This window comes from Schistocerca gregaria, chromosome 2 (genome assembly GCF_023897955.1).
Source record: "Schistocerca gregaria isolate iqSchGreg1 chromosome 2, iqSchGreg1.2, whole genome shotgun sequence".
In the NCBI taxonomy this organism is placed as follows: domain Eukaryota; kingdom Metazoa; phylum Arthropoda; class Insecta; order Orthoptera; family Acrididae; genus Schistocerca; species Schistocerca gregaria.
Window position 1 is genome coordinate 225,321,537 of NC_064921.1, and position 25,952 is coordinate 225,347,488.

General features: G+C 44.7%; 32 non-coding genes across 32 annotated transcripts; all 32 read left to right on the forward strand.

Moving 5' to 3' along the window:
- The first annotated feature begins 611 nt into the window (after positions 1-611).
- Trnal-caa (transfer RNA leucine (anticodon CAA)) lies at positions 612-727 on the forward strand. Its single transcript has 2 exons — positions 612-649; positions 682-727. It is a non-coding gene; the product is annotated as a tRNA-Leu (tRNA).
- A 689-nt stretch (positions 728-1,416) lies between these two features.
- On the forward strand, positions 1,417-1,532 carry Trnal-caa (transfer RNA leucine (anticodon CAA)). Its single transcript has 2 exons — positions 1,417-1,454; positions 1,487-1,532. It is a non-coding gene; the product is annotated as a tRNA-Leu (tRNA).
- Positions 1,533-2,221: 689 nt separating this feature from the next.
- On the forward strand, positions 2,222-2,337 carry Trnal-caa (transfer RNA leucine (anticodon CAA)). Its single transcript has 2 exons — positions 2,222-2,259; positions 2,292-2,337. It is a non-coding gene; the product is annotated as a tRNA-Leu (tRNA).
- A 689-nt stretch (positions 2,338-3,026) lies between these two features.
- On the forward strand, positions 3,027-3,142 carry Trnal-caa (transfer RNA leucine (anticodon CAA)). Its single transcript has 2 exons — positions 3,027-3,064; positions 3,097-3,142. It is a non-coding gene; the product is annotated as a tRNA-Leu (tRNA).
- Positions 3,143-3,831: 689 nt separating this feature from the next.
- Trnal-caa (transfer RNA leucine (anticodon CAA)) lies at positions 3,832-3,947 on the forward strand. The gene is made up of 2 exons: positions 3,832-3,869; positions 3,902-3,947. It is a non-coding gene; the product is annotated as a tRNA-Leu (tRNA).
- A 689-nt stretch (positions 3,948-4,636) lies between these two features.
- On the forward strand, positions 4,637-4,752 carry Trnal-caa (transfer RNA leucine (anticodon CAA)). The gene is made up of 2 exons: positions 4,637-4,674; positions 4,707-4,752. It is a non-coding gene; the product is annotated as a tRNA-Leu (tRNA).
- A 689-nt stretch (positions 4,753-5,441) lies between these two features.
- Positions 5,442-5,557, forward strand: Trnal-caa (transfer RNA leucine (anticodon CAA)). Its single transcript has 2 exons — positions 5,442-5,479; positions 5,512-5,557. It is a non-coding gene; the product is annotated as a tRNA-Leu (tRNA).
- Positions 5,558-6,246: 689 nt separating this feature from the next.
- Positions 6,247-6,362, forward strand: Trnal-caa (transfer RNA leucine (anticodon CAA)). Its single transcript has 2 exons — positions 6,247-6,284; positions 6,317-6,362. It is a non-coding gene; the product is annotated as a tRNA-Leu (tRNA).
- Positions 6,363-7,051: 689 nt separating this feature from the next.
- Trnal-caa (transfer RNA leucine (anticodon CAA)) lies at positions 7,052-7,167 on the forward strand. The gene is made up of 2 exons: positions 7,052-7,089; positions 7,122-7,167. It is a non-coding gene; the product is annotated as a tRNA-Leu (tRNA).
- Positions 7,168-7,856: 689 nt separating this feature from the next.
- Positions 7,857-7,972, forward strand: Trnal-caa (transfer RNA leucine (anticodon CAA)). The gene is made up of 2 exons: positions 7,857-7,894; positions 7,927-7,972. It is a non-coding gene; the product is annotated as a tRNA-Leu (tRNA).
- A 689-nt stretch (positions 7,973-8,661) lies between these two features.
- Trnal-caa (transfer RNA leucine (anticodon CAA)) lies at positions 8,662-8,777 on the forward strand. The gene is made up of 2 exons: positions 8,662-8,699; positions 8,732-8,777. It is a non-coding gene; the product is annotated as a tRNA-Leu (tRNA).
- Positions 8,778-9,466: 689 nt separating this feature from the next.
- Positions 9,467-9,582, forward strand: Trnal-caa (transfer RNA leucine (anticodon CAA)). The gene is made up of 2 exons: positions 9,467-9,504; positions 9,537-9,582. It is a non-coding gene; the product is annotated as a tRNA-Leu (tRNA).
- A 689-nt stretch (positions 9,583-10,271) lies between these two features.
- Positions 10,272-10,387, forward strand: Trnal-caa (transfer RNA leucine (anticodon CAA)). The gene is made up of 2 exons: positions 10,272-10,309; positions 10,342-10,387. It is a non-coding gene; the product is annotated as a tRNA-Leu (tRNA).
- A 689-nt stretch (positions 10,388-11,076) lies between these two features.
- On the forward strand, positions 11,077-11,192 carry Trnal-caa (transfer RNA leucine (anticodon CAA)). The gene is made up of 2 exons: positions 11,077-11,114; positions 11,147-11,192. It is a non-coding gene; the product is annotated as a tRNA-Leu (tRNA).
- A 689-nt stretch (positions 11,193-11,881) lies between these two features.
- Trnal-caa (transfer RNA leucine (anticodon CAA)) lies at positions 11,882-11,997 on the forward strand. Its single transcript has 2 exons — positions 11,882-11,919; positions 11,952-11,997. It is a non-coding gene; the product is annotated as a tRNA-Leu (tRNA).
- A 689-nt stretch (positions 11,998-12,686) lies between these two features.
- Trnal-caa (transfer RNA leucine (anticodon CAA)) lies at positions 12,687-12,802 on the forward strand. The gene is made up of 2 exons: positions 12,687-12,724; positions 12,757-12,802. It is a non-coding gene; the product is annotated as a tRNA-Leu (tRNA).
- A 689-nt stretch (positions 12,803-13,491) lies between these two features.
- Positions 13,492-13,607, forward strand: Trnal-caa (transfer RNA leucine (anticodon CAA)). The gene is made up of 2 exons: positions 13,492-13,529; positions 13,562-13,607. It is a non-coding gene; the product is annotated as a tRNA-Leu (tRNA).
- Positions 13,608-14,296: 689 nt separating this feature from the next.
- On the forward strand, positions 14,297-14,412 carry Trnal-caa (transfer RNA leucine (anticodon CAA)). The gene is made up of 2 exons: positions 14,297-14,334; positions 14,367-14,412. It is a non-coding gene; the product is annotated as a tRNA-Leu (tRNA).
- Positions 14,413-15,101: 689 nt separating this feature from the next.
- On the forward strand, positions 15,102-15,217 carry Trnal-caa (transfer RNA leucine (anticodon CAA)). The gene is made up of 2 exons: positions 15,102-15,139; positions 15,172-15,217. It is a non-coding gene; the product is annotated as a tRNA-Leu (tRNA).
- Positions 15,218-15,906: 689 nt separating this feature from the next.
- Trnal-caa (transfer RNA leucine (anticodon CAA)) lies at positions 15,907-16,022 on the forward strand. Its single transcript has 2 exons — positions 15,907-15,944; positions 15,977-16,022. It is a non-coding gene; the product is annotated as a tRNA-Leu (tRNA).
- Positions 16,023-16,711: 689 nt separating this feature from the next.
- Positions 16,712-16,827, forward strand: Trnal-caa (transfer RNA leucine (anticodon CAA)). Its single transcript has 2 exons — positions 16,712-16,749; positions 16,782-16,827. It is a non-coding gene; the product is annotated as a tRNA-Leu (tRNA).
- Positions 16,828-17,516: 689 nt separating this feature from the next.
- Positions 17,517-17,632, forward strand: Trnaf-gaa (transfer RNA phenylalanine (anticodon GAA)). The gene is made up of 2 exons: positions 17,517-17,554; positions 17,587-17,632. It is a non-coding gene; the product is annotated as a tRNA-Phe (tRNA).
- A 686-nt stretch (positions 17,633-18,318) lies between these two features.
- Positions 18,319-18,434, forward strand: Trnal-caa (transfer RNA leucine (anticodon CAA)). The gene is made up of 2 exons: positions 18,319-18,356; positions 18,389-18,434. It is a non-coding gene; the product is annotated as a tRNA-Leu (tRNA).
- A 689-nt stretch (positions 18,435-19,123) lies between these two features.
- Positions 19,124-19,239, forward strand: Trnal-caa (transfer RNA leucine (anticodon CAA)). Its single transcript has 2 exons — positions 19,124-19,161; positions 19,194-19,239. It is a non-coding gene; the product is annotated as a tRNA-Leu (tRNA).
- A 689-nt stretch (positions 19,240-19,928) lies between these two features.
- On the forward strand, positions 19,929-20,044 carry Trnal-caa (transfer RNA leucine (anticodon CAA)). Its single transcript has 2 exons — positions 19,929-19,966; positions 19,999-20,044. It is a non-coding gene; the product is annotated as a tRNA-Leu (tRNA).
- Positions 20,045-20,733: 689 nt separating this feature from the next.
- Positions 20,734-20,849, forward strand: Trnal-caa (transfer RNA leucine (anticodon CAA)). The gene is made up of 2 exons: positions 20,734-20,771; positions 20,804-20,849. It is a non-coding gene; the product is annotated as a tRNA-Leu (tRNA).
- Positions 20,850-21,538: 689 nt separating this feature from the next.
- Positions 21,539-21,654, forward strand: Trnal-caa (transfer RNA leucine (anticodon CAA)). Its single transcript has 2 exons — positions 21,539-21,576; positions 21,609-21,654. It is a non-coding gene; the product is annotated as a tRNA-Leu (tRNA).
- Positions 21,655-22,343: 689 nt separating this feature from the next.
- Trnal-caa (transfer RNA leucine (anticodon CAA)) lies at positions 22,344-22,459 on the forward strand. The gene is made up of 2 exons: positions 22,344-22,381; positions 22,414-22,459. It is a non-coding gene; the product is annotated as a tRNA-Leu (tRNA).
- A 689-nt stretch (positions 22,460-23,148) lies between these two features.
- Positions 23,149-23,264, forward strand: Trnal-caa (transfer RNA leucine (anticodon CAA)). Its single transcript has 2 exons — positions 23,149-23,186; positions 23,219-23,264. It is a non-coding gene; the product is annotated as a tRNA-Leu (tRNA).
- A 689-nt stretch (positions 23,265-23,953) lies between these two features.
- On the forward strand, positions 23,954-24,069 carry Trnal-caa (transfer RNA leucine (anticodon CAA)). Its single transcript has 2 exons — positions 23,954-23,991; positions 24,024-24,069. It is a non-coding gene; the product is annotated as a tRNA-Leu (tRNA).
- A 689-nt stretch (positions 24,070-24,758) lies between these two features.
- Positions 24,759-24,874, forward strand: Trnal-caa (transfer RNA leucine (anticodon CAA)). Its single transcript has 2 exons — positions 24,759-24,796; positions 24,829-24,874. It is a non-coding gene; the product is annotated as a tRNA-Leu (tRNA).
- Positions 24,875-25,563: 689 nt separating this feature from the next.
- Positions 25,564-25,679, forward strand: Trnal-caa (transfer RNA leucine (anticodon CAA)). Its single transcript has 2 exons — positions 25,564-25,601; positions 25,634-25,679. It is a non-coding gene; the product is annotated as a tRNA-Leu (tRNA).
- Positions 25,680-25,952: the final 273 nt, after the last annotated feature.

The window sequence follows — 25,952 nt, forward strand, 5'->3', positions numbered from 1 at the left end:
GTTCTTCTAAGTGAAATCAAAAATTTGCATTAAACACAAGCGCACCTACGGCACCAAACTGTTTCTTCGGTAGTGTGAGCCACAAACAGAGAGTGTTAGTCGTAAATGCGGCGTTCCCCTCGTGAGGTTACTTCCGCGCCACAGCCACAAACACGTCAAAAGGGACACTTGTCGTATGAAAACGACTCTTGTCTAGAGATGACAGTGTGAGGAAACAGTGCAGGCTGACCAGTACATCATCTGTACAATAATAGTCGCTGATGAAATACAGAGAACTCGAAATAAATTCAAATACTCAAAGTATTACTTTATGGAGATTGCAACGTGATCAAAACTTGAGATATTACTCGACACATAGACCTCTGCATTCTGTCTAATCTCTGATGTCTGTAACAGACGACTTAGTTTCGAACAAAATGTATTGATTGCTGTGATTATATGGATTTGAGAAACTCTTTTGGTGGTACATTCTGTGCTATATTTGTGCGGCTGCGTCTGGCGAACGTCTTCTGGTTGCAGAACTCATGCCTGTGTACTGTGGCAACGTGGATGCGACAACTACATCAACTGCAAGTACTCTAATAGAACAAACGAGGAGGATCTAATCAAGTGTCAGGATGGCCGAGCGGTCTAAGGCGCCAGACTCAAGGAACAACCTTGGCTGCAGTAGCAGCTAGAGCCTTTTGGTCCTCGAATGAGGGCGTGGGTTCGAATCCCACTCCTGACACAGATTTTGTCGCTTCTCTGGAGCACCATGCATATCATTGAGATCCTTTGTAATGTGCAACAGCACGATACTGGCCGTGTTCTTCTAAGTGAAATCAAAAATTTGCATTAAACACAAGCGCACCTACGGCACCAAACTGTTTCTTCGGTAGTGTGAGCTACAAACAGAGAGTGTTAGTCGTAAATGCGGCGTTCCCCTCGTGAGGTTACTTCCGCGCCACAGCCACAAACACGTCAAAAGGGACACTTGTCGTATGAAAACGACTCTTGTCTAGAGATGACAGTGTGAGGAAACAGTGCAGGCTGACCAGTACATCATCTGTACAATAATAGTCGCTGATGAAATACAGAGAACTCGAAATAAATTCAAATACTCAAAGTATTACTTTATGGAGATTGCAACGTGATCAAAACTTGAGATATTACTCGACACATAGACCTCTGCATTCTGTCTAATCTCTGATGTCTGTAACAGACGACTTAGTTTCGAACAAAATGTATTGATTGCTGTGATTATATGGATTTGAGAAACTCTTTTGGTGGTACATTCTGTGCTATATTTGTGCGGCTGCGTCTGGCGAACGTCTTCTGGTTGCAGAACTCATGCCTGTGTACTGTGGCAACGTGGATGCGACAACTACATCAACTGCAAGTACTCTAATAGAACAAACGAGGAGGATCTAATCAAGTGTCAGGATGGCCGAGCGGTCTAAGGCGCCAGACTCAAGGAACAACCTTGGCTGCAGTAGCAGCTAGAGCCTTCTGGTCCTCGAATGAGGGCGTGGGTTCGAATCCCACTCCTGACACAGATTTTGTCGCTTCTCTGGAGCACCATGCATATCATTGAGATCCTTTGTAATGTGCAACAGCACGATACTGGCCGTGTTCTTCTAAGTGAAATCAAAAATTTGCATTAAACACAAGCGCACCTACGGCACCAAACTGTTTCTTCGGTAGTGTGAGCTACAAACAGAGAGTGTTAGTCGTAAATGCGGCGTTCCCCTCGTGAGGTTACTTCCGCGCCACAGCCACAAACACGTCAAAAGGGACACTTGTCGTATGAAAACGACTCTTGTCTAGAGATGACAGTGTGAGGAAACAGTGCAGGCTGACCAGTACATCATCTGTACAATAATAGTCGCTGATGAAATACAGAGAACTCGAAATAAATTCAAATACTCAAAGTATTACTTTATGGAGATTGCAACGTGATCAAAACTTGAGATATTACTCGACACATAGACCTCTGCATTCTGTCTAATCTCTGATGTCTGTAACAGACGACTTAGTTTCGAACAAAATGTATTGATTGCTGTGATTATATGGATTTGAGAAACTCTTTTGGTGGTACATTCTGTGCTATATTTGTGCGGCTGCGTCTGGCGAACGTCTTCTGGTTGCAGAACTCATGCCTGTGTACTGTGGCAACGTGGATGCGACAACTACATCAACTGCAAGTACTCTAATAGAACAAACGAGGAGGATCTAATCAAGTGTCAGGATGGCCGAGCGGTCTAAGGCGCCAGACTCAAGGAACAACCTTGGCTGCAGTAGCAGCTAGAGCCTTCTGGTCCTCGAATGAGGGCGTGGGTTCGAATCCCACTCCTGACACAGATTTTGTCGCTTCTCTGGAGCACCATGCATATCATTGAGATCCTTTGTAATGTGCAACAGCACGATACTGGCCGTGTTCTTCTAAGTGAAATCAAAAATTTGCATTAAACACAAGCGCACCTACGGCACCAAACTGTTTCTTCGGTAGTGTGAGCTACAAACAGAGAGTGTTAGTCGTAAATGCGGCGTTCCCCTCGTGAGGTTACTTCCGCGCCACAGCCACAAACACGTCAAAAGGGACACTTGTCGTATGAAAACGACTCTTGTCTAGAGATGACAGTGTGAGGAAACAGTGCAGGCTGACCAGTACATCATCTGTACAATAATAGTCGCTGATGAAATACAGAGAACTCGAAATAAATTCAAATACTCAAAGTATTACTTTATGGAGATTGCAACGTGATCAAAACTTGAGATATTACTCGACATATAGACCTCTGCATTCTGTCTAATCTCTGATGTCTGTAACAGACGACTTAGTTTCGAACAAAATGTATTGATTGCTGTGATTATATGGATTTGAGAAACTCTTTTGGTGGTACATTCTGTGCTATATTTGTGCGGCTGCGTCTGGCGAACGTCTTCTGGTTGCAGAACTCATGCCTGTGTACTGTGGCAACGTGGATGCGACAACTACATCAACTGCAAGTACTCTAATAGAACAAACGAGGAGGATCTAATCAAGTGTCAGGATGGCCGAGCGGTCTAAGGCGCCAGACTCAAGGAACAACCTTGGCTGCAGTAGCAGCTAGAGCCTTTTGGTCCTCGAATGAGGGCGTGGGTTCGAATCCCACTCCTGACACAGATTTTGTCGGTTCTCTGGAGCACCATGCATATCATTGAGATCCTTTGTAATGTGCAACAGCACGATACTGGCCGTGTTCTTCTAAGTGAAATCAAAAATTTGCATTAAACACAAGCGCACCTACGGCACCAAACTGTTTCTTCGGTAGTGTGAGCTACAAACAGAGAGTGTTAGTCGTAAATGCGGCGTTCCCCTCGTGAGGTTACTTCCGCGCCACAGCCACAAACATGTCAAAAGGGACACTTGTCGTATGAAAACGACTCTTGTCTAGAGATGACAGTGTGAGGAAACAGTGCAGGCTGACCAGTACATCATCTGTACAATAATAGTCGCTGATGAAATACAGAGAACTCGAAATAAATTCAAATACTCAAAGTATTACTTTATGGAGATTGCAACGTGATCAAAACTTGAGATATTACTCGACACATAGACCTCTGCATTCTGTCTAATCTCTGATGTCTGTAACAGACGACTTAGTTTCGAACAAAATGTATTGATTGCTGTGATTATATGGATTTGAGAAACTCTTTTGGTGGTACATTCTGTGCTATATTTGTGCGGCTGCGTCTGGCGAACGTCTTCTGGTTGCAGAACTCATGCCTGTGTACTGTGGCAACGTGGATGCGACAACTACATCAACTGCAAGTACTCTAATAGAACAAACGAGGAGGATCTAATCAAGTGTCAGGATGGCCGAGCGGTCTAAGGCGCCAGACTCAAGGAACAACCTTGGCTGCAGTAGCAGCTAGAGCCTTCTGGTCCTCGAATGAGGGCGTGGGTTCGAATCCCACTCCTGACACAGATTTTGTCGCTTCTCTGGAGCACCATGCATATCATTGAGATCCTTTGTAATGTGCAACAGCACGATACTGGCCGTGTTCTTCTAAGTGAAATCAAAAATTTGCATTAAACACAAGCGCACCTACGGCACCAAACTGTTTCTTCGGTAGTGTGAGCTACAAACAGAGAGTGTTAGTCGTAAATGCGGCGTTCCCCTCGTGAGGTTACTTCCGCGCCACAGCCACAAACACGTCAAAAGGGACACTTGTCGTATGAAAACGACTCTTGTCTAGAGATGACAGTGTGAGGAAACAGTGCAGGCTGACCAGTACATCATCTGTACAATAATAGTCGCTGATGAAATACAGAGAACTCGAAATAAATTCAAATACTCAAAGTATTACTTTATGGAGATTGCAACGTGATCAAAACTTGAGATATTACTCGACACATAGACCTCTGCATTCTGTCTAATCTCTGATGTCTGTAACAGACGACTTAGTTTCGAACAAAATGTATTGATTGCTGTGATTATATGGATTTGAGAAACTCTTTTGGTGGTACATTCTGTGCTATATTTGTGCGGCTGCGTCTGGCGAACGTCTTCTGGTTGCAGAACTCATGCCTGTGTACTGTGGCAACGTGGATGCGACAACTACATCAACTGCAAGTACTCTAATAGAACAAACGAGGAGGATCTAATCAAGTGTCAGGATGGCCGAGCGGTCTAAGGCGCCAGACTCAAGGAACAACCTTGGCTGCAGTAGCAGCTAGAGCCTTCTGGTCCTCGAATGAGGGCGTGGGTTCGAATCCCACTCCTGACACAGATTTTGTCGCTTCTCTGGAGCACCATGCATATCATTGAGATCCTTTGTAATGTGCAACAGCACGATACTGGCCGTGTTCTTCTAAGTGAAATCAAAAATTTGCATTAAACACAAGCGCACCTACGGCACCAAACTGTTTCTTCGGTAGTGTGAGCTACAAACAGAGAGTGTTAGTCGTAAATGCGGCGTTCCCCTCGTGAGGTTACTTCCGCGCCACAGCCACAAACACGTCAAAAGGGACACTTGTCGTATGAAAACGACTCTTGTCTAGAGATGACAGTGTGAGGAAACAGTGCAGGCTGACCAGTACATCATCTGTACAATAATAGTCGCTGATGAAATACAGAGAACTCGAAATAAATTCAAATACTCAAAGTATTACTTTATGGAGATTGCAACGTGATCAAAACTTGAGATATTACTCGACACATAGACCTCTGCATTCTGTCTAATCTCTGATGTCTGTAACAGACGACTTAGTTTCGAACAAAATGTATTGATTGCTGTGATTATATGGATTTGAGAAACTCTTTTGGTGGTACATTCTGTGCTATATTTGTGCGGCTGCGTCTGGCGAACGTCTTCTGGTTGCAGAACTCATGCCTGTGTACTGTGGCAACGTGGATGCGACAACTACATCAACTGCAAGTACTCTAATAGAACAAACGAGGAGGATCTAATCAAGTGTCAGGATGGCCGAGCGGTCTAAGGCGCCAGACTCAAGGAACAACCTTGGCTGCAGTAGCAGCTAGAGCCTTCTGGTCCTCGAATGAGGGCGTGGGTTCGAATCCCACTCCTGACACAGATTTTGTCGCTTCTCTGGAGCACCATGCATATCATTGAGATCCTTTGTAATGTGCAACAGCACGATACTGGCCGTGTTCTTCTAAGTGAAATCAAAAATTTGCATTAAACACAAGCGCACCTACGGCACCAAACTGTTTCTTCGGTAGTGTGAGCTACAAACAGAGAGTGTTAGTCGTAAATGCGGCGTTCCCCTCGTGAGGTTACTTCCGCGCCACAGCCACAAACACGTCAAAAGGGACACTTGTCGTATGAAAACGACTCTTGTCTAGAGATGACAGTGTGAGGAAACAGTGCAGGCTGACCAGTACATCATCTGTACAATAATAGTCGCTGATGAAATACAGAGAACTCGAAATAAATTCAAATACTCAAAGTATTACTTTATGGAGATTGCAACGTGATCAAAACTTGAGATATTACTCGACACATAGACCTCTGCATTCTGTCTAATCTCTGATGTCTGTAACAGACGACTTAGTTTCGAACAAAATGTATTGATTGCTGTGATTATATGGATTTGAGAAACTCTTTTGGTGGTACATTCTGTGCTATATTTGTGCGGCTGCGTCTGGCGAACGTCTTCTGGTTGCAGAACTCATGCCTGTGTACTGTGGCAACGTGGATGCGACAACTACATCAACTGCAAGTACTCTAATAGAACAAACGAGGAGGATCTAATCAAGTGTCAGGATGGCCGAGCGGTCTAAGGCGCCAGACTCAAGGAACAACCTTGGCTGCAGTAGCAGCTAGAGCCTTCTGGTCCTCGAATGAGGGCGTGGGTTCGAATCCCACTCCTGACACAGATTTTGTCGCTTCTCTGGAGCACCATGCATATCATTGAGATCCTTTGTAATGTGCAACAGCACGATACTGGCCGTGTTCTTCTAAGTGAAATCAAAAATTTGCATTAAACACAAGCGCACCTACGGCACCAAACTGTTTCTTCGGTAGTGTGAGCTACAAACAGAGAGTGTTAGTCGTAAATGCGGCGTTCCCCTCGTGAGGTTACTTCCGCGCCACAGCCACAAACACGTCAAAAGGGACACTTGTCGTATGAAAACGACTCTTGTCTAGAGATGACAGTGTGAGGAAACAGTGCAGGCTGACCAGTACATCATCTGTACAATAATAGTCGCTGATGAAATACAGAGAACTCGAAATAAATTCAAATACTCAAAGTATTACTTTATGGAGATTGCAACGTGATCAAAACTTGAGATATTACTCGACACATAGACCTCTGCATTCTGTCTAATCTCTGATGTCTGTAACAGACGACTTAGTTTCGAACAAAATGTATTGATTGCTGTGATTATATGGATTTGAGAAACTCTTTTGGTGGTACATTCTGTGCTATATTTGTGCGGCTGCGTCTGGCGAACGTCTTCTGGTTGCAGAACTCATGCCTGTGTACTGTGGCAACGTGGATGCGACAACTACATCAACTGCAAGTACTCTAATAGAACAAACGAGGAGGATCTAATCAAGTGTCAGGATGGCCGAGCGGTCTAAGGCGCCAGACTCAAGGAACAACCTTGGCTGCAGTAGCAGCTAGAGCCTTCTGGTCCTCGAATGAGGGCGTGGGTTCGAATCCCACTCCTGACACAGATTTTGTCGCTTCTCTGGAGCACCATGCATATCATTGAGATCCTTTGTAATGTGCAACAGCACGATACTGGCCGTGTTCTTCTAAGTGAAATCAAAAATTTGCATTAAACACAAGCGCACCTACGGCACCAAACTGTTTCTTCGGTAGTGTGAGCTACAAACAGAGAGTGTTAGTCGTAAATGCGGCGTTCCCCTCGTGAGGTTACTTCCGCGCCACAGCCACAAACACGTCAAAAGGGACACTTGTCGTATGAAAACGACTCTTGTCTAGAGATGACACTGTGAGGAAACAGTGCAGGCTGACCAGTACATCATCTGTACAATAATAGTCGCTGATGAAATACAGAGAACTCGAAATAAATTCAAATACTCAAAGTATTACTTTATGGAGATTGCAACGTGATCAAAACTTGAGATATTACTCGACACATAGACCTCTGCATTCTGTCTAATCTCTGATGTCTGTAACAGACGACTTAGTTTCGAACAAAATGTATTGATTGCTGTGATTATATGGATTTGAGAAACTCTTTTGGTGGTACATTCTGTGCTATATTTGTGCGGCTGCGTCTGGCGAACGTCTTCTGGTTGCAGAACTCATGCCTGTGTACTGTGGCAACGTGGATGCGACAACTGCATCAACTGCAAGTCCTCTAATAGAACAAACGAGAAGGATCTAATCAAGTGTCAGGATGGCCGAGCGGTCTAAGGCGCCAGACTCAAGGAACAACCTTGGCTGCAGTAGCAGCTAGAGCCTTCTGGTCCTCGAATGAGGGCGTGGGTTCGAATCCCACTCCTGACACAGATTTTGTCGCTTCTCTGGAGCACCATGCATATCATTGAGATCCTTTGTAATGTGCAACAGCACGATACTGGCCGTGTTCTTCTAAGTGAAATCAAAAATTTGCATTAAACACAAGCGCACCTACGGCACCAAACTGTTTCTTCGGTAGTGTGACCTACAAACAGAGAGTGTTAGTCGTAAATGCGGCGTTCCCCTCGTGAGGTTACTTCCGCGCCACAGCCACAAACACGTCAAAAGGGACACTTGTCGTATGAAAACGACTCTTGTCTAGAGATGACAGTGTGAGGAAACAGTGCAGGCTGACCAGTACATCATCTGTACAATAATAGTCGCTGATGAAATACAGAGAACTCGAAATAAATTCAAATACTCAAAGTATTACTTTATGGAGATTGCAACGTGATCAAAACTTGAGATATTACTCGACACATAGACCTCTGCATTCTGTCTAATCTCTGATGTCTGTAACAGACGACTTAGTTTCGAACAAAATGTATTGATTGCTGTGATTATATGGATTTGAGAAACTCTTTTGGTGGTACATTCTGTGGTATATTTGTGCGGCTGCGTCTGGCGAACGTCTTCTGGTTGCAGAACTCATGCCTGTGTACTGTGGCAACGTGGATGCGACAACTGCATCAACTGCAAGTACTCTAATAGAACAAACGAGGAGGATCTAATCAAGTGTCAGGATGGCCGAGCGGTCTAAGGCGCCAGACTCAAGGAACAACCTTAGCTGCAGTAGCAGCTAGAGCCTTCTGGTCCTCGAATGAGGGCGTGTGTTCGAATCCCACTCCTGACACAGATTTTGTCGCTTCTCTGGAGCACCATGCATATCATTGAGATCCTTTGTAATGTGCAACAGCACGATACTGGCCGTGTTCTTCTAAGTGAAATCAAAAATTTGCATTAAACACAAGCGCACCTACGGCACCAAACTGTTTCTTCGGTAGTGTGAGCTACAAACAGAGAGTGTTAGTCGTAAATGCGGCGTTCCCCTCGTGAGGTTACTTCCGCGCCACAGCCACAAACACGTCAAAAGGGACACTTGTCGTATGAAAACGACTCTTGTCTAGAGATGACAGTGTGAGGAAACAGTGCAGGCTGACCAGTACATCATCTGTACAATAATAGTCGCTGATGAAATACAGAGAACTCGAAATAAATTCAAATACTCAAAGTATTACTTTATGGAGATTGCAACGTGATCAAAACTTGAGATATTACTCGACACATAGACCTCTGCATTCTGTCTAATCTCTGATGTCTGTAACAGACGACTTAGTTTCGAACAAAATGTATTGATTGCTGTGATTATATGGATTTGAGAAACTCTTTTGGTGGTACATTCTGTGCTATATTTGTGCGGCTGCGTCTGGCGAACGTCTTCTGGTTGCAGAACTCATGCCTGTGTACTGTGGCAACGTGGATGCGACAACTGCATCAACTGCAAGTACTCTAATAGAACAAACGAGGAGGATCTAATCAAGTGTCAGGATGGCCGAGCGGTCTAAGGCGCCAGACTCAAGGAACAACCTTGGCTGCAGTAGCAGCTAGAGCCTTCTGGTCCTCGAATGAGGGCGTGGGTTCGAATCCCACTCCTGACACAGATTTTGTCGCTTCTCTGGAGCACCATGCATATCATTGAGATCCTTTGTAATGTGCAACAGCACGATACTGGCCGTGTTCTTCTAAGTGAAATCAAAAATTTGCATTAAACACAAGCGCACCTACGGCACCAAACTGTTTCTTCGGTAGTGTGAGCTACAAACAGAGAGTGTTAGTCGTAAATGCGGCGTTCCCCTCGTGAGGTTACTTCCGCGCCACAGCCACAAACACGTCAAAAGGGACACTTGTCGTATGAAAACGACTCTTGTCTAGAGATGACAGTGTGAGGAAACAGTGCAGGCTGACCAGTACATCATCTGTACAATAATAGTCGCTGATGAAATACAGAGAACTCGAAATAAATTCAAATACTCAAAGTATTACTTTATGGAGATTGCAACGTGATCAAAACTTGAGATATTACTCGACACATAGACCTCTGCATTCTGTCTAATCTCTGATGTCTGTAACAGACGACTTAGTTTCGAACAAAATGTATTGATTGCTGTGATTATATGGATTTGAGAAACTCTTTTGGTGGTACATTCTGTGCTATATTTGTGCGGCTGCGTCTGGCGAACGTCTTCTGGTTGCAGAACTCATGCCTGTGTACTGTGGCAACGTGGATGCGACAACTACATCAACTGCAAGTACTCTAATAGAACAAACGAGGAGGATCTAATCAAGTGTCAGGATGGCCGAGCGGTCTAAGGCGCCAGACTCAAGGAACAACCTTGGCTGCAGTAGCAGCTAGAGCCTTCTGGTCCTCGAATGAGGGCGTGGGTTCGAATCCCACTCCTGACACAGATTTTGTCGCTTCTCTGGAGCACCATGCATATCATTGAGATCCTTTGTAATGTGCAACAGCACGATACTGGCCGTGTTCTTCTAAGTGAAATCAAAAATTTGCATTAAACACAAGCGCACCTACGGCACCAAACTGTTTCTTCGGTAGTGTGAGCTACAAACAGAGAGTGTTAGTCGTAAATGCGGCGTTCCCCTCGTGAGGTTACTTCCGCGCCACAGCCACAAACACGTCAAAAGGGACACTTGTCGTATGAAAACGACTCTTGTCTAGAGATGACAGTGTGAGGAAACAGTGCAGGCTGACCAGTACATCATCTGTACAATAATAGTCGCTGATGGAATACAGAGAACTCGAAATAAATTCAAATACTCAAAGTATTACTTTATGGAGATTGCAACGTGATCAAAACTTGAGATATTACTCGACACATAGACCTCTGCATTCTGTCTAATCTCTGATGTCTGTAACAGACGACTTAGTTTCGAACAAAATGTATTGATTGCTGTGATTATATGGATTTGAGAAACTCTTTTGGTGGTACATTCTGTGCTATATTTGTGCGGCTGCGTCTGGCGAACGTCTTCTGGTTGCAGAACTCAACCCTGTGTACTGTGGCAACGTGGATGCGACAACTACATCAACTGCAAGTACTCTAATAGAACAAACGAGGAGGATCTAATCAAGTGTCAGGATGGCCGAGCGGTCTAAGGCGCCAGACTCAAGGAACAACCTTGGCTGCAGTAGCAGCTAGAGCCTTCTGGTCCTCGAATGAGGGCGTGGGTTCGAATCCCACTCCTGACACAGATTTTGTCGCTTCTCTGGAGCACCATGCATATCATTGAGATCCTTTGTAATGTGCAACAGCACGATACTGGCCGTGTTCTTCTAAGTGAAATCAAAAATTTGCATTAAACACAAGCGCACCTACGGCACCAAACTGTTTCTTCGGTAGTGTGAGCTACAAACAGAGAGTGTTAGTCGTAAATGCGGCGTTCCCCTCGTGAGGTTACTTCCGCGCCACAGCCACAAACACGTCAAAAGGGACACTTGTCGTATGAAAACGACTCTTGTCTAGAGATGACAGTGTGAGGAAACAGTGCAGGCTGACCAGTACATCATCTGTACAATAATAGTCGCTGATGAAATACAGAGAACTCGAAATAAATTCAAATACTCAAAGTATTACTTTATGGAGATTGCAACGTGATCAAAACTTGAGATATTACTCGACACATAGACCTCTGCATTCTGTCTAATCTCTGATGTCTGTAACAGACGACTTAGTTTCGAACAAAATGTATTGATTGCTGTGATTATATGGATTTGAGAAACTCTTTTGGTGGTACATTCTGTGCTATATTTGTGCGGCTGCGTCTGGCGAACGTCTTCTGGTTGCAGAACTCATGCCTGTGTACTGTGGCAACGTGGATGCGACAACTACATCAACTGCAAGTACTCTAATAGAACAAACGAGGAGGATCTAATCAAGTGTCAGGATGGCCGAGCGGTCTAAGGCGCCAGACTCAAGGAACAACCTTGGCTGCAGTAGCAGCTAGAGCCTTCTGGTCCTCGAATGAGGGCGTGGGTTCGAATCCCACTCCTGACACAGATTTTGTCGCTTCTCTGGAGCACCATGCATATCATTGAGATCCTTTGTAATGTGCAACAGCACGATACTGGCCGTGTTCTTCTAAGTGAAATCAAAAATTTGCATTAAACACAAGCGCACCTACGGCACCAAACTGTTTCTTCGGTAGTGTGAGCTACAAACAGAGAGTGTTAGTCGTAAATGCGGCGTTCCCCTCGTGAGGTTACTTCCGCGCCACAGCCACAAACACGTCAAAAGGGACACTTGTCGTATGAAAACGACTCTTGTCTAGAGATGACAGTGTGAGGAAACAGTGCAGGCTGACCAGTACATCATCTGTACAATAATCGTCGCTGATGAAATACAGAGAACTCGAAATAAATTCAAATACTCAAAGTATTACTTTATGGAGATTGCAACGTGATCAAAACTTGAGATATTACTCGACACATAGACCTCTGCATTCTGTCTAATCTCTGATGTCTGTAACAGACGACTTAGTTTCGAACAAAATGTATTGATTGCTGTGATTATATGGATTTGAGAAACTCTTTTGGTGGTACATTCTGTGCTATATTTGTGCGGCTGCGTCTGGCGAACGTCTTCTGGTTGCAGAACTCATGCCTGTGTACTGTGGCAACGTGGATGCGACAACTACATCAACTGCAAGTACTCTAATAGAACAAACGAGGAGGATCTAATCAAGTGTCAGGATGGCCGAGCGGTCTAAGGCGCCAGACTCAAGGAACAACCTTGGCTGCAGTAGCAGCTAGAGCCTTCTGGTCCTCGAATGAGGGCGTGGGTTCGAATCCCACTCCTGGCACAGATTTTGTCGCTTCTCTGGAGCACCATGCATATCATTGAGATCCTTTGTAATGTGCAACAGCACGATACTGGCCGCGTTCTTCTAAGTGAAATCAAAAATTTGCATTAAACACAAGCGCACCTACGGCACCAAACTGTTTCTTCGGTAGTGTGAGCTACAAACAGAGAGTGTTAGTCGTAAATGCGGCGTTCCCCTCGTGAGGTTACTTCCGCGCCACAGCCACAAACACGTCAAAAGGGACACTTGTCGTATGAAAACGACTCTTGTCTAGAGATGACAGTGTGAGGAAACAGTGCAGGCTGACCAGTACATCATCTGTACAATAATAGTCGCTGATGAAATACAGAGAACTCGAAATAAATTCAAATACTCAAAGTATTACTTTATGGAGATTGCAACGTGATCAAAACTTGAGATATTACTCGACACATAGACCTCTGCATTCTGTCTAATCTCTGATGTCTGTAACAGACGACTTAGTTTCGAACAAAATGTATTGATTGCTGTGATTATATGGATTTGAGAAACTCTTTTGGTGGTACATTCTGTGCTATATTTGTGCGGCTGCGTCTGGCGAACGTCTTCTGGTTGCAGAACTCATGCCTGTGTACTGTGGCAACGTGGATGCGACAACTACATCAACTGCAAGTACTCTAATAGAACAAACGAGGAGGATCTAATCAAGTGTCAGGATGGCCGAGCGGTCTAAGGCGCCAGACTCAAGGAACAACCTTGGCTGCAGTAGCAGCTAGAGCCTTCTGGTCCTCGAATGAGGGCGTGGGTTCGAATCCCACTCCTGACACAGATTTTGTCGCTTCTCTGGAGCACCATGCATATCATTGAGATCCTTTGTAATGTGCAACAGCACGATACTGGCCGTGTTCTTCTAAGTGAAATCAAAAATTTGCATTAAACACAAGCGCACCTACGGCACCAAACTGTTTCTTCGGTAGTGTGAGCTACAAACAGAGAGTGTTAGTCGTAAATGCGGCGTTCCCCTCGTGAGGTTACTTCCGCGCCACAGCCACAAACACGTCAAAAGGGACACTTGTCGTATGAAAACGACTCTTGTCTAGAGATGACAGTGTGAGGAAACAGTGCAGGCTGACCAGTACATCATCTGTACAATAATAGTCGCTGATGAAATACAGAGAACTCGAAATAAATTCAAATACTCAAAGTATTACTTTATGGAGATTGCAACGTGATCAAAACTTGAGATATTACTCGACACATAGACCTCTGCATTCTGTCTAATCTCTGATGTCTGTAACAGACGACTTAGTTTCGAACAAAATGTATTGATTGCTGTGATTATATGGATTTGAGAAACTCTTTTGGTGGTACATTCTGTGCTATATTTGTGCGGCTGCGTCTGGCGAACGTCTTCTGGTTGCAGAACTCATGCCTGTGTACTGTGGCAACGTGGATGCGACAACTACATCAACTGCAAGTACTCTAATAGAACAAACGAAGAGGATCTAATCAAGTGTCAGGATGGCCGAGCGGTCTAAGGCGCCAGGCTCAAGGAACAACCTTGGCTGCAGTAGCAGCTAGAGCCTTCTGGTCCTCGAATGAGGGCGTGGGTTCGAATCCCACTCCTGACACAGATTTTGTCGCTTCTCTGGAGCACCATGCATATCATTGAGATCCTTTGTAATGTGCAACAGCACGATACTGGCCGTGTTCTTCTAAGTGAAATCAAAAATTTGCATTAAACACAAGCGCACCTACGGCACCAAACTGTTTCTTCGGTAGTGTGAGCTACAAACAGAGAGTGTTAGTCGTAAATGCGGCGTTCCCCTCGTGAGGTTACTTCCGCGCCACAGCCACAAACACGTCAAAAGGGACACTTGTCGTATGAAAACGACTCTTGTCTAGAGATGACAGTGTGAGGAAACAGTGCAGGATGACCAGTACATCATCTGTACAATAATAGTCGCTGATGAAATACAGAGAACTCGAAATAAATTCAAATACTCAAAGTATTACTTTATGGAGATTGCAACGTGATCAAAACTTGAGATATTACTCGACACATAGACCTCTGCATTCTGTCTAATCTCTGATGTCTGTAACAGACGACTTAGTTTCGAACAAAATGTATTGATTGCTGTGATTATATGGATTTGAGAAACTCTTTTGGTGGTACATTCTGTGCTATATTTGTGCGGCTGCGTCTGGCGAACGTCTTCTGGTTGCAGAACTCATGCCTGTGTACTGTGGCAACGTGGATGCGACAACTACATCAACTGCAAGTACTCTAATAGAACAAACGAGGAGGATCTAATCAAGTGTCAGGATGGCCGAGCGGTCTAAGGCGCCAGACTCAAGGAACAACCTTGGCTGCAGTAGCAGCTAGAGCCTTCTGGTCCTCGAATGAGGGCGTGGGTTCGAATCCCACTCCTGACACAGATTTTGTCGCTTCTCTGGAGCACCATGCATATCATTGAGATCCTTTGTAATGTGCAACAGCACGATACTGGCCGTGTTCTTCTAAGTGAAATCAAAAATTTGCATTAAACACAAGCGCACCTACGGCACCAAACTGTTTCTTCGGTAGTGTGAGCTACAAACAGAGAGTGTTAGTCGTAAATGCGGCGTTCCCCTCGTGAGGTTACTTCCGCGCCACAGCCACAAACACGTCAAAAGGGACACTTGTCGTATGAAAACGACTCTTGTCTAGAGATGACAGTGTGAGGAAACAGTGCAGGCTGACCAGTACATCATCTGTACAATAATAGTCGCTGATGAAATACAGAGAACTCGAAATAAATTCAAATACTCAAAGTATTACTTTATGGAGATTGCAACGTGATCAAAACTTGAGATATTACTCGACACATAGACCTCTGCATTCTGTCTAATCTCTGATGTCTGTAACAGACGACTTAGTTTCGAACAAAATGTATTGATTGCTGTGATTATATGGATTTGAGAAACTCTTTTGGTGGTACATTCTGTGCTATATTTGTGCGGCTGCGTCTGGCGAACGTCTTCTGGTTGCAGAACTCATGCCTGTGTACTGTGGCAACGTGGATGCGACAACTGCATCAACTGCAAGTACTCTAATAGAACAAACGAGGAGGATCTAATCAAGTGTCAGGATGGCCGAGCGGTCTAAGGCGCCAGACTCAAGGAACAACCTTGGCTGCAGTAGCAGCTAGAGCCTTCTGGTCCTCGAATGAGGGCGTGGGTTCGAATCCCACTCCTGACACAGATTTTGTCGCTTCTCTGGAGCACCATGCATATCATTGAGATCCTTTGTAATGTGCAACAGCACGATACTGGCCGTGTTCTTCTAAGTGAAATCAAAAATTTGCATTAAACACAAGCGCACCGACGGCACCAAACTGTTTCTTCGGTAGTGTGAGCTACAAACAGAGAGTGTTAGTCGTAAATGCGGCGTTCCCCTCGTGAGGTTACTTCCGCGCCACAGCCACAAACACGTCAAAAGGGACACTTGTCGTATGAAAACGACTCTTGTCTAGAGATGACAGTGTGAGGAAACAGTGCAGGCTGACCAGTACATCATCTGTACAATAATAGTCGCTGATGAAATACAGAGAACTCGAAATAAATTCAAATACTCAAAGTATTACTTTATGGAGATTGCAACGTGATCAAAACTTGAGATATTACTCGACACATAGACCTCTGCATTCTGTCTAATCTCTGATGTCTGTAACAGACGACTTAGTTTCGAACAAAATGTATTGATTGCTGTGATTATATGGATTTGAGAAACTCTTTTGGTGGCACATTCTGTGCTATATTTGTGCGGCTGCGTCTGGCGAACGTCTTCTGGTTGCAGAACTCATGCCTGTGTACTGTGGCAACGTGGATGCGACAACTACATCAACTGCAAGTACTCTAATAGAACAAACGAGGAGGATCTAATCAAGTGTCAGGATGGCCGAGCGGTCTAAGGCGCCAGACTCAAGGAACAACCTTGGCTGCAGTAGCAGCTAGAGCCTTCTGGTCCTCGAATGAGGGCGTGGGTTCGAATCCCACTCCTGACACAGATTTTGTCGCTTCTCTGGAGCACCATGCATACCATTGAGATCCTTTGTAATGTGCAACAGCACGATACTGGCCGTGTTCTTCTAAGTGAAATCAAAAATTTGCATTAAACACAAGCGCACCTACGGCACCAAACTGTTTCTTCGGTAGTGTGAGCTACAAACAGAGAGTGTTAGTCGTAAATGCGGCGTTCCCCTCGTGAGGTTACTTCCGCGCCACAGCCACAAACACGTCAAAAGGGACACTTGTCGTATGAAAACGACTCTTGTCTAGAGATGACAGTGTGAGGAAACAGTGCAGGCTGACCAGTACATCATCTGTACAATAATAGTCGCTGATGAAATACAGAGAACTCGAAATAAATTCAAATACTCAAAGTATTACTTTATGGAGATTGCAACGTGATCAAAACTTGAGATATTACTCGACACATAGACCTCTGCATTCTGTCTAATCTCTGATGTCTGTAACAGACGACTTAGTTTCGAACAAAATGTATTGATTGCTGTGATTATATGGATTTGAGAAACTCTTTTGGTGGTACATTCTGTGCTATATTTGTGCGGCTGCGTCTGGCGAACGTCTTCTGGTTGCAGAACTCATGCCTGTGTACTGTGGCAACGTGGATGCGACAACTACATCAACTGCAAGTATTCTAATAGAACAAACGAGGAGGATCTAATCAAGTGTCAGGATGGCCGAGCGGTCTAAGGCGCCAGACTGAAGGAACAACCTTGGCTGCAGTAGCAGCTAGAGCCTTCTGGTCCTCGAATGAGGGCGTGGGTTCGAATCCCACTCCTGACACAGATTTTGTCGCTTCTCTGGAGCACCATGCATATCATTGAGATCCTTTGTAATGTGCAACAGCACGATACTGGCCGTGTTCTTCTAAGTGAAATCAAAAATTTGCATTAAACACAAGCGCACCTACGGCACCAAACTGTTTCTTCGGTAGTGTGAGCTACAAACAGAGAGTGTTAGTCGTAAATGCGGCGTTCCCCTCGTGAGGTTACTTCCGCGCCACAGCCACAAACACGTCAAAAGGGACACTTGTCGTATGAAAACGACTCTTGTCTAGAGATGACAGTGTGAGGAAACAGTGCAGGCTGACCAGTACATCATCTGTACAATAATAGTCGCTGATGAAATACAGAGAACTCGAAATAAATTCAAATACTCAAAGTATTACTTTATGGAGATTGCAACGTGATCAAAACTTGAGATATTACTCGACACATAGACCTCTGCATTCTGTCTAATCTCTGATGTCTGTAACAGACGACTTAGTTTCGAACAAAATGTATTGATTGCTGTGATTATATGGATTTGAGAAACTCTTTTGGTGGTACATTCTGTGCTATATTTGTGCGGCTGCGTCTGGCGAACGTCTTCTGGTTGGAGAACTCATGCCTGTGTACTGTGGCAACGTGGATGCGACTACATCAACTGCAAGTACTCTAATAGAACAAACGAGGAGGATCTAATCAAGTGTCAGGATGGCCGAGCGGTCTAAGGCGCCAGACTCAAGGAACAACCTTGGCTGCAGTAGCAGCTAGAGCCTTCTGGTCCTCGAATGAGGGCGTGGGTTCGAATCCCACTCCTGACACAGATTTTGTCGCTTCTCTGGAGCACCATGCATATCATTGAGATCCTTTGTAATGTGCAACAGCACGATACTGGCCGTGTTCTTCTAAGTGAAATCAAAAATTTGCATTAAACACAAGCGCACCTACGGCACCAAACTGTTTCTTCGGTAGTGTGAGCTACAAACAGAGAGTGTTAGTCGTAAATGCGGCGTTCCCCTCGTGAGGTTACTTCCGCGCCACAGCCACAAACACGTCAAAAGGGACACTTGTCGTATGAAAACGACTCTTGTCTAGAGATGACAGTGTGAGGAAACAGTGCAGGCTGACCAGTACATCATCTGTACAATAATCGTCGCTGATGAAATACAGAGAACTCGAAATAAATTCAAATACTCAAAGTATTACTTTATGGAGATTGCAACGTGATCAAAACTTGAGATATTACTCGACACATAGACCTCTGCATTCTGTCTAATCTCTGATGTCTGTAACAGACGACTTAGTTTCGAACAAAATGTATTGATTGCTGTGATTATATGGATTTGAGAAACTCTTTTGGTGGCACATTCTGTGCTATATTTGTGCGGCTGCGTCTGGCGAACGTCTTCTGGTTGCAGAACTCATGCCTGTGTACTGTGGCAACGTGGATGCGACAACTACATCAACTGCAAGTACTCTAATAGAACAAACGAGGAGGATCTAATCAAGTGTCAGGATGGCCGAGCGGTCTAAGGCGCCAGACTCAAGGAACAACCTTGGCTGCAGTAGCAGCTAGAGCCTTCTGGTCCTCGAATGAGGGCGTGGGTTCGAATCCCACTCCTGACACAGATTTTGTCGCTTCTCTGGAGCACCATGCATATCATTGAGATCCTTTGTAATGTGCAACAGCACGATACTGGCCGTGTTCTTCTAAGTGAAATCAAAAATTTGCATTAAACACAAGCGCACCTACGGCACCAAACTGTTTCTTCGGTAGTGTGAGCTACAAACAGAGAGTGTTAGTCGTAAATGCGGCGTTCCCCTCGTGAGGTTACTTCCGCGCCACAGCCACAAACACGTCAAAAGGGACACTTGTCGTATGAAAACGACTCTTGTCTAGAGATGACAGTGTGAGGAAACAGTGCAGGCTGACCAGTACATCATCTGTACAATAATCGTCGCTGATGAAATACAGAGAACTCGAAATAAATTCAAATACTCAAAGTATTACTTTATGGAGATTGCAACGTGATCAAAACTTGAGATATTACTCGACACATAGACCTCTGCATTCTGTCTAATCTCTGATGTCTGTAACAGACGACTTAGTTTCGAACAAAATGTATTGATTGCTGTGATTATATGGATTTGAGAAACTCTTTTGGTGGTACATTCTGTGCTATATTTGTGCGGCTGCGTCTGGCGAACGTCTTCTGGTTGCAGAACTCATGCCTGTGTACTGTGGCAACGTGGATGCGACAACTACATCAACTGCAAGTACTCTAATAGAACAAACGAGGAGGATCTAGTCAAGTGTCAGAATGGCCGAGCGGTCTAAGGCGCCAGACTCAAGGAACAACCTTGGCTGCAGTAGCAGCTAGAGCCTTCTGGTCCTCGAATGAGGGCGTGGGTTCGAATCCCACTCCTGACACAGATTTTGTCGCTTCTCTGGAGCACCATGCATATCATTGAGATCCTTTGTAATGTGCAACAGCACGATACTGGCCGTGTTCTTCTAAGTGAAATCAAAAATTTGCATTAAACACAAGCGCACCTACGGCACCAAACTGTTTCTTCGGTAGTGTGAGCTACAAACAGAGAGTGTTAGTCGTAAATGCGGCGTTCCCCTCGTGAGGTTACTTCCGCGCCACAGCCACAAACACGTCAAAAGGGACACTTGTCGTATGAAAACGACTCTTGTCTAGAGATGACAGTGTGAGGAAACAGTGCAGGCTGACCAGTACATCATCTGTACAATAATAGTCGCTGATGAAATACAGAGAACTCGAAATAAATTCAAATACTCAAAGTATTACTTTATGGAGATTGCAACGTGATCAAAACTTGAGATATTACTCGACACATAGACCTCTGCATTCTGTCTAATCTCTGATGTCTGTAACAGACGACTTAGTTTCGAACAAAATGTATTGATTGCTGTGATTATATGGATTTGAGAAACTCTTTTGGTGGTACATTCTGTGCTATATTTGTGCGGCTGCGTCTGGCGAACGTCTTCTGGTTGCAGAACTCATGCCTGTGTACTGTGGCAACGTGGATGCGACAACTACATCAACTGCAAGTACTCTAATAGAACAAACGAGGAGGATCTAATCAAGTGTCAGGATGGCCGAGCGGTCTAAGGCGCCAGACTCAAGGAACAACCTTGGCTGCAGTAGCAGCTAGAGCCTTCTGGTCCTCGAATGAGGGCGTGGGTTCGAATCCCACTCCTGACACAGATTTTGTCGCTTCTCTGGAGCACCATGCATATCATTGAGATCCTTTGTAATGTGCAACAGCACGATACTGGCCGTGTTCTTCTAAGTGAAATCAAAAATTTGCATTAAACACAAGCGCACCTACGGCACCAAACTGTTTCTTCGGTAGTGTGAGCTACAAACAGAGAGTGTTAGTCGTAAATGCGGCGTTCCCCTCGTGAGGTTACTTCCGCGCCACAGCCACAAACACGTCAAAAGGGACACTTGTCGTATGAAAACGACTCTTGTCTAGAGATGACAGTGTGAGGAAACAGTGCAGGCTGACCAGTACATCATCTGTACAATAATAGTCGCTGATGAAATACAGAGAACTCGAAATAAATTCAAATACTCAAAGTATTACTTTATGGAGATTGCAACGTGATCAAAACTTGAGATATTACTCGACACATAGACCTCTGCATTCTGTCTAATCTCTGATGTCTGTAACAGACGACTTAGTTTCGAACAAAATGTATTGATTGCTGTGATTATATGGATTTGAGAAACTCTTTTGGTGGTACATTCTGTGCTATATTTGTGCGGCTGCGTCTGGCGAACGTCTTCTGGTTGCAGAACTCATGCCTGTGTACTGTGGCAACGTGGATGCGACAACTACATCAACTGCAAGTACTCTAATAGAACAAACGAGGAGGATCTAATCAAGTGTCAGGATGGCCGAGCGGTCTAAGGCGCCAGACTCAAGGAACAACCTTGGCTGCAGTAGCAGCTAGAGCCTTCTGGTCCTCGAATGAGGGCGTGGGTTCGAATCCCACTCCTGACACAGATTTTGTCGCTTCTCTGGAGCACCATGCATATCATTGAGATCCTTTGTAATGTGCAACAGCACGATACTGGCCGTGTTCTTCTAAGTGAAATCAAAAATTTGCATTAAACACAAGCGCACCTACGGCACCAAACTGTTTCTTCGGTAGTGTGAGCTACAAACAGAGAGTGTTAGTCGTAAATGCGGCGTTCCCCTCGTGAGGTTACTTCCGCGCCACAGCCACAAACACGTCAAAAGGGACACTTGTCGTATGAAAACGACTCTTGTCTAGAGATGACAGTGTGAGGAAACAGTGCAGGTTGACCAGTACATCATCTGTACAATAATCGTCGCTGATGAAATACAGAGAACTCGAAATAAATTCAAATACTCAAAGTATTACTTTATGGAGATTGCAACGTGATCAAAACTTGAGATATTACTCGACACTTAGACCTCTGCATTCTGTCTAATCTCTGATGTCTGTAACAGACGACTTAGTTTCGAACAAAATGTATTGATTGCTGTGATTATATGGATTTGAGAAACTCTTTTGGTGGTACATTCTGTGCTATATTTGTGCGGCTGCGTCTGGCGAACGTCTTCTGGTTGCAGAACTCATGCCTGTGTACTGTGGCAACGTGGATGCGACAACTACATCAACTGCAAGTACTCTAATAGAACAAACAAGGAGGATCTAATCAAGTGTCAGGATGGCCGAGCGGTCTAAGGCGCCAGACTCAAGGAACAACCTTGGCTGCAGTAGCAGCTAGAGCCTTCTGGTCCTCGAATGAGGGCGTGGGTTCGAATCCCACTCCTAACACAGATTTTGTCGCTTCTCTGGAGCACCATGCATATCATTGAGATCCTTTGTAATGTGCAACAGCACGATACTGGCCGTGTTCTTCTAAGTGAAATCAAAAATTTGCATTAAACACAAGCGCACCTACGGCACCAAACTGTTTCTTCGGTAGTGTGAGCTACAAACAGAGAGTGTTAGTCGTAAATGCGGCGTTCCCCTCGTGAGGTTACTTCCGCGCCACAGCCACAAACACGTCAAAAGGGACACTTGTCGTATGAAAACGACTCTTGTCTAGAGATGACAGTGTGAGGAAACAGTGCAGGCTGACCAGTACATCATCTGTACAATAATAGTCGCTGATGAAATACAGAGAACTCGAAATAAATTCAAATACTCAAAGTATTACTTTATGGAGATTGCAACGTGATCAAAACTTGAGATATTACTCGACACATAGACCTCTGCATTCTGTCTAATCTCTGATGTCTGTAACAGACGACTTAGTTTCGAACAAAATGTATTGATTGCTGTGATTATATGGATTTGAGAAACTCTTTTGGTGGTACATTCTGTGCTATATTTGTGCGGCTGCGTCTGGCGAACGTCTTCTGGTTGCAGAACTCATGCCTGTGTACTGTGGCAACGTGGATGCGACAACTACATCAACTGCAAGTACTCTAATAGAACAAACGAGGAGGATCTAATCAAGTGTCAGGATGGCCGAGCGGTCTAAGGCGCCAGACTCAAGGAACAACCTTGGCTGCAGTAGCAGCTAGAGCCTTCTGGTCCTCGAATGAGGGCGTGGGTTCGAATCCCACTCCTGACACAGATTTTGTCGCTTCTCTGGAGCACCATGCATATCATTGAGATCCTTTGTAATGTGCAACAGCACGATACTGGCCGTGTTCTTCTAAGTGAAATCAAAAATTTGCATTAAACACAAGCGCACCTACGGCACCAAACTGTTTCTTCGGTAGTGTGAGCTACAAACAGAGAGTGTTAGTCGTAAATGCGGCGTTCCCCTCGTGAGGTTACTTCCGCGCCACAGCCACAAACACGTCAAAAGGGACACTTGTCGTATGAAAACGACTCTTATCTAGAGATGACAGTGTGAGGAAACAGTGCAGGCTGACCAGTACATCATCTGTACAATAATAGTCGCTGATGAAATACAGAGAACTCGAAATAAATTCAAATACTCAAAGTATTACTTTATGGAGATTGCAACGTGATCAAAACTTGAGATATTACTCGACACATAGACCTCTGCATTCTGTCTAATCTCTGATGTCTGTAACAGACGACTTCGTTTCGAACAAAATGTATTGATTGCTGTGATTATATGGATTTGAGAAACTCTTTTGGTGGTACATTCTGTGCTATATTTGTGCGGCTGCGTCTGGCGAACGTCTTCTGGTTGCAGAACTCATGCCTGTGTACTGTGGCAACGTGGATGCGACAACTACATCAACTGCAAGTACTCTAATAGAACAAACGAGGAGGAACTAATCAAGTGTCAGGATGGCCGAGCGGTCTAAGGCGCCAGACTCAAGGAACAACCTTGGCTGCAGTAGCAGCTAGAGCCTTCTGGTCCTCGAATGAGGGCGTGGGTTCGAATCCCACTCCTGACACAGATTTTGTCGCTTCTCTGGAGCACCATGCATATCATTGAGATCCTTTGTAATGTGCAACAGCACGATACTGGCCGTGTTCTTCTAAGTGAAATCAAAAATTTGCATTAAACACAAGCGCACCTACGGCACCAAACTGTTTCTTCGGTAGTGTGAGCTACAAACAGAGAGTGTTAGTCGTAAATGCGGCGTTCCCCTCGTGAGGTTACTTCCGCGCCACAGCCACAAACACGTGAAAAGGGACACTTGTCGTATGAAAACGACTCTTGTCTAGAGATGACAGTGTGAGGAAACAGTGCAGGCTGACCAGTACATCATCTGTACAATAATAGTCGCTGATGAAATACAGAGAACTCGAAATAAATTCAAATACTCAAAGTATTACTTTATGGAGATTGCAACGTGATCAAAACTTGAGATATTACTCGACACATAGACCTCTGCATTCTGTCTAATCTCTGATGTCTGTAACAGACGACTTAGTTTCGAACAAAATGTATTGATTGCTGTGATTATATGGATTTGAGAAACTCTTTTGGTGGTACATTCTGTGCTATATTTGTGCGGCTGCGTCTGGCGAACGTCTTCTGGTTGCAGAACTCATGCCTGTGTACTGTGGCAACGTGGATGCGACAACTACATCAACTGCAAGTACTCTAATAGAACAAACGAGGAGGATCTAATCAAGTGTCAGGATGGCCGAGCGGTCTAAGGCGCCAGACTCAAGGAACAACCTTGGCTGCAGTAGCAGCTAGAGCCTTCTGGTCCTCGAATGAGGGCGTGGGTTCGAATCCCACTCCTGACACAGATTTTGTCGCTTCTCTGGAGCACCATGCATATCATTGAGATCCTTTGTAATGTGCAACAGCACGATACTGGCCGTGTTCTTCTAAGTGAAATCAAAAATTTGCATTAAACACAAGCGCACCTACGGCACCAAACTGTTTCTTCGGTAGTGTGAGCTACAAACAGAGAGTGTTAGTCGTAAATGCGGCGTTCCCCTCGTGAGGTTACTTCCGCGCCACAGCCACAAACACGTCAAAAGGGACACTTGTCGTATGAAAACGACTCTTGTCTAGAGATGACAGTGTGAGGAAACAGTGCAGGCTGACCAGTACATCATCTGTACAATAATAGTCGCTGATGAAATACAGAGAACTCGAAATAAATTCAAATACTCAAAGTATTACTTTATGGAGATTGCAACGTGATCAAAACTTGAGATATTACTCGACACATAGACCTCTGCATTCTGTCTAATCTCTGATGTCTGTAACAGACGACTTAGTTTCGAACAAAATGTATTGATTGCTGTGATTATATGGATTTGAGAAACTCTTTTGGTGGTACATTCTGTGCTATATTTGTGCGGCTGCGTCTGGCGAACGTCTTCTGGTTGCAGAACTCATGCCTGTGTACTGTGGCAACGTGGATGCGACAACTACATCAACTGCAAGTACTCTAATAGAACAAACAAGGAGGATCTAATCAAGTGTCAGGATGGCCGAGCGGTCTAAGGCGCCAGACTCAAGGAACAACCTTGGCTGCAGTAGCAGCTAGAGCCTTCTGGTCCTCGAATGAGGGCGTGGGTTCGAATCCCACTCCTGACACAGATTTTGTCGCTTCTCTGGAGCACCATGCATATCATTGAGATCCTTTGTAATGTGCAACAGCACGATACTGGCCGTGTTCTTCTAAGTGAAATCAAACATTTGCATTAAACACAAGCGCACCTACGGCACCAAACTGTTTCTTCGGTAGTGTGAGCTACAAACAGAGAGTGTTAGTCGTAAATGCGGCGTTCCCCTCGTGAGGTTACTTCCGCGCCACAGCCACAAACACGTCAAAAGGGACACTTGTCGTATGAAAACGACTCTTGTCTA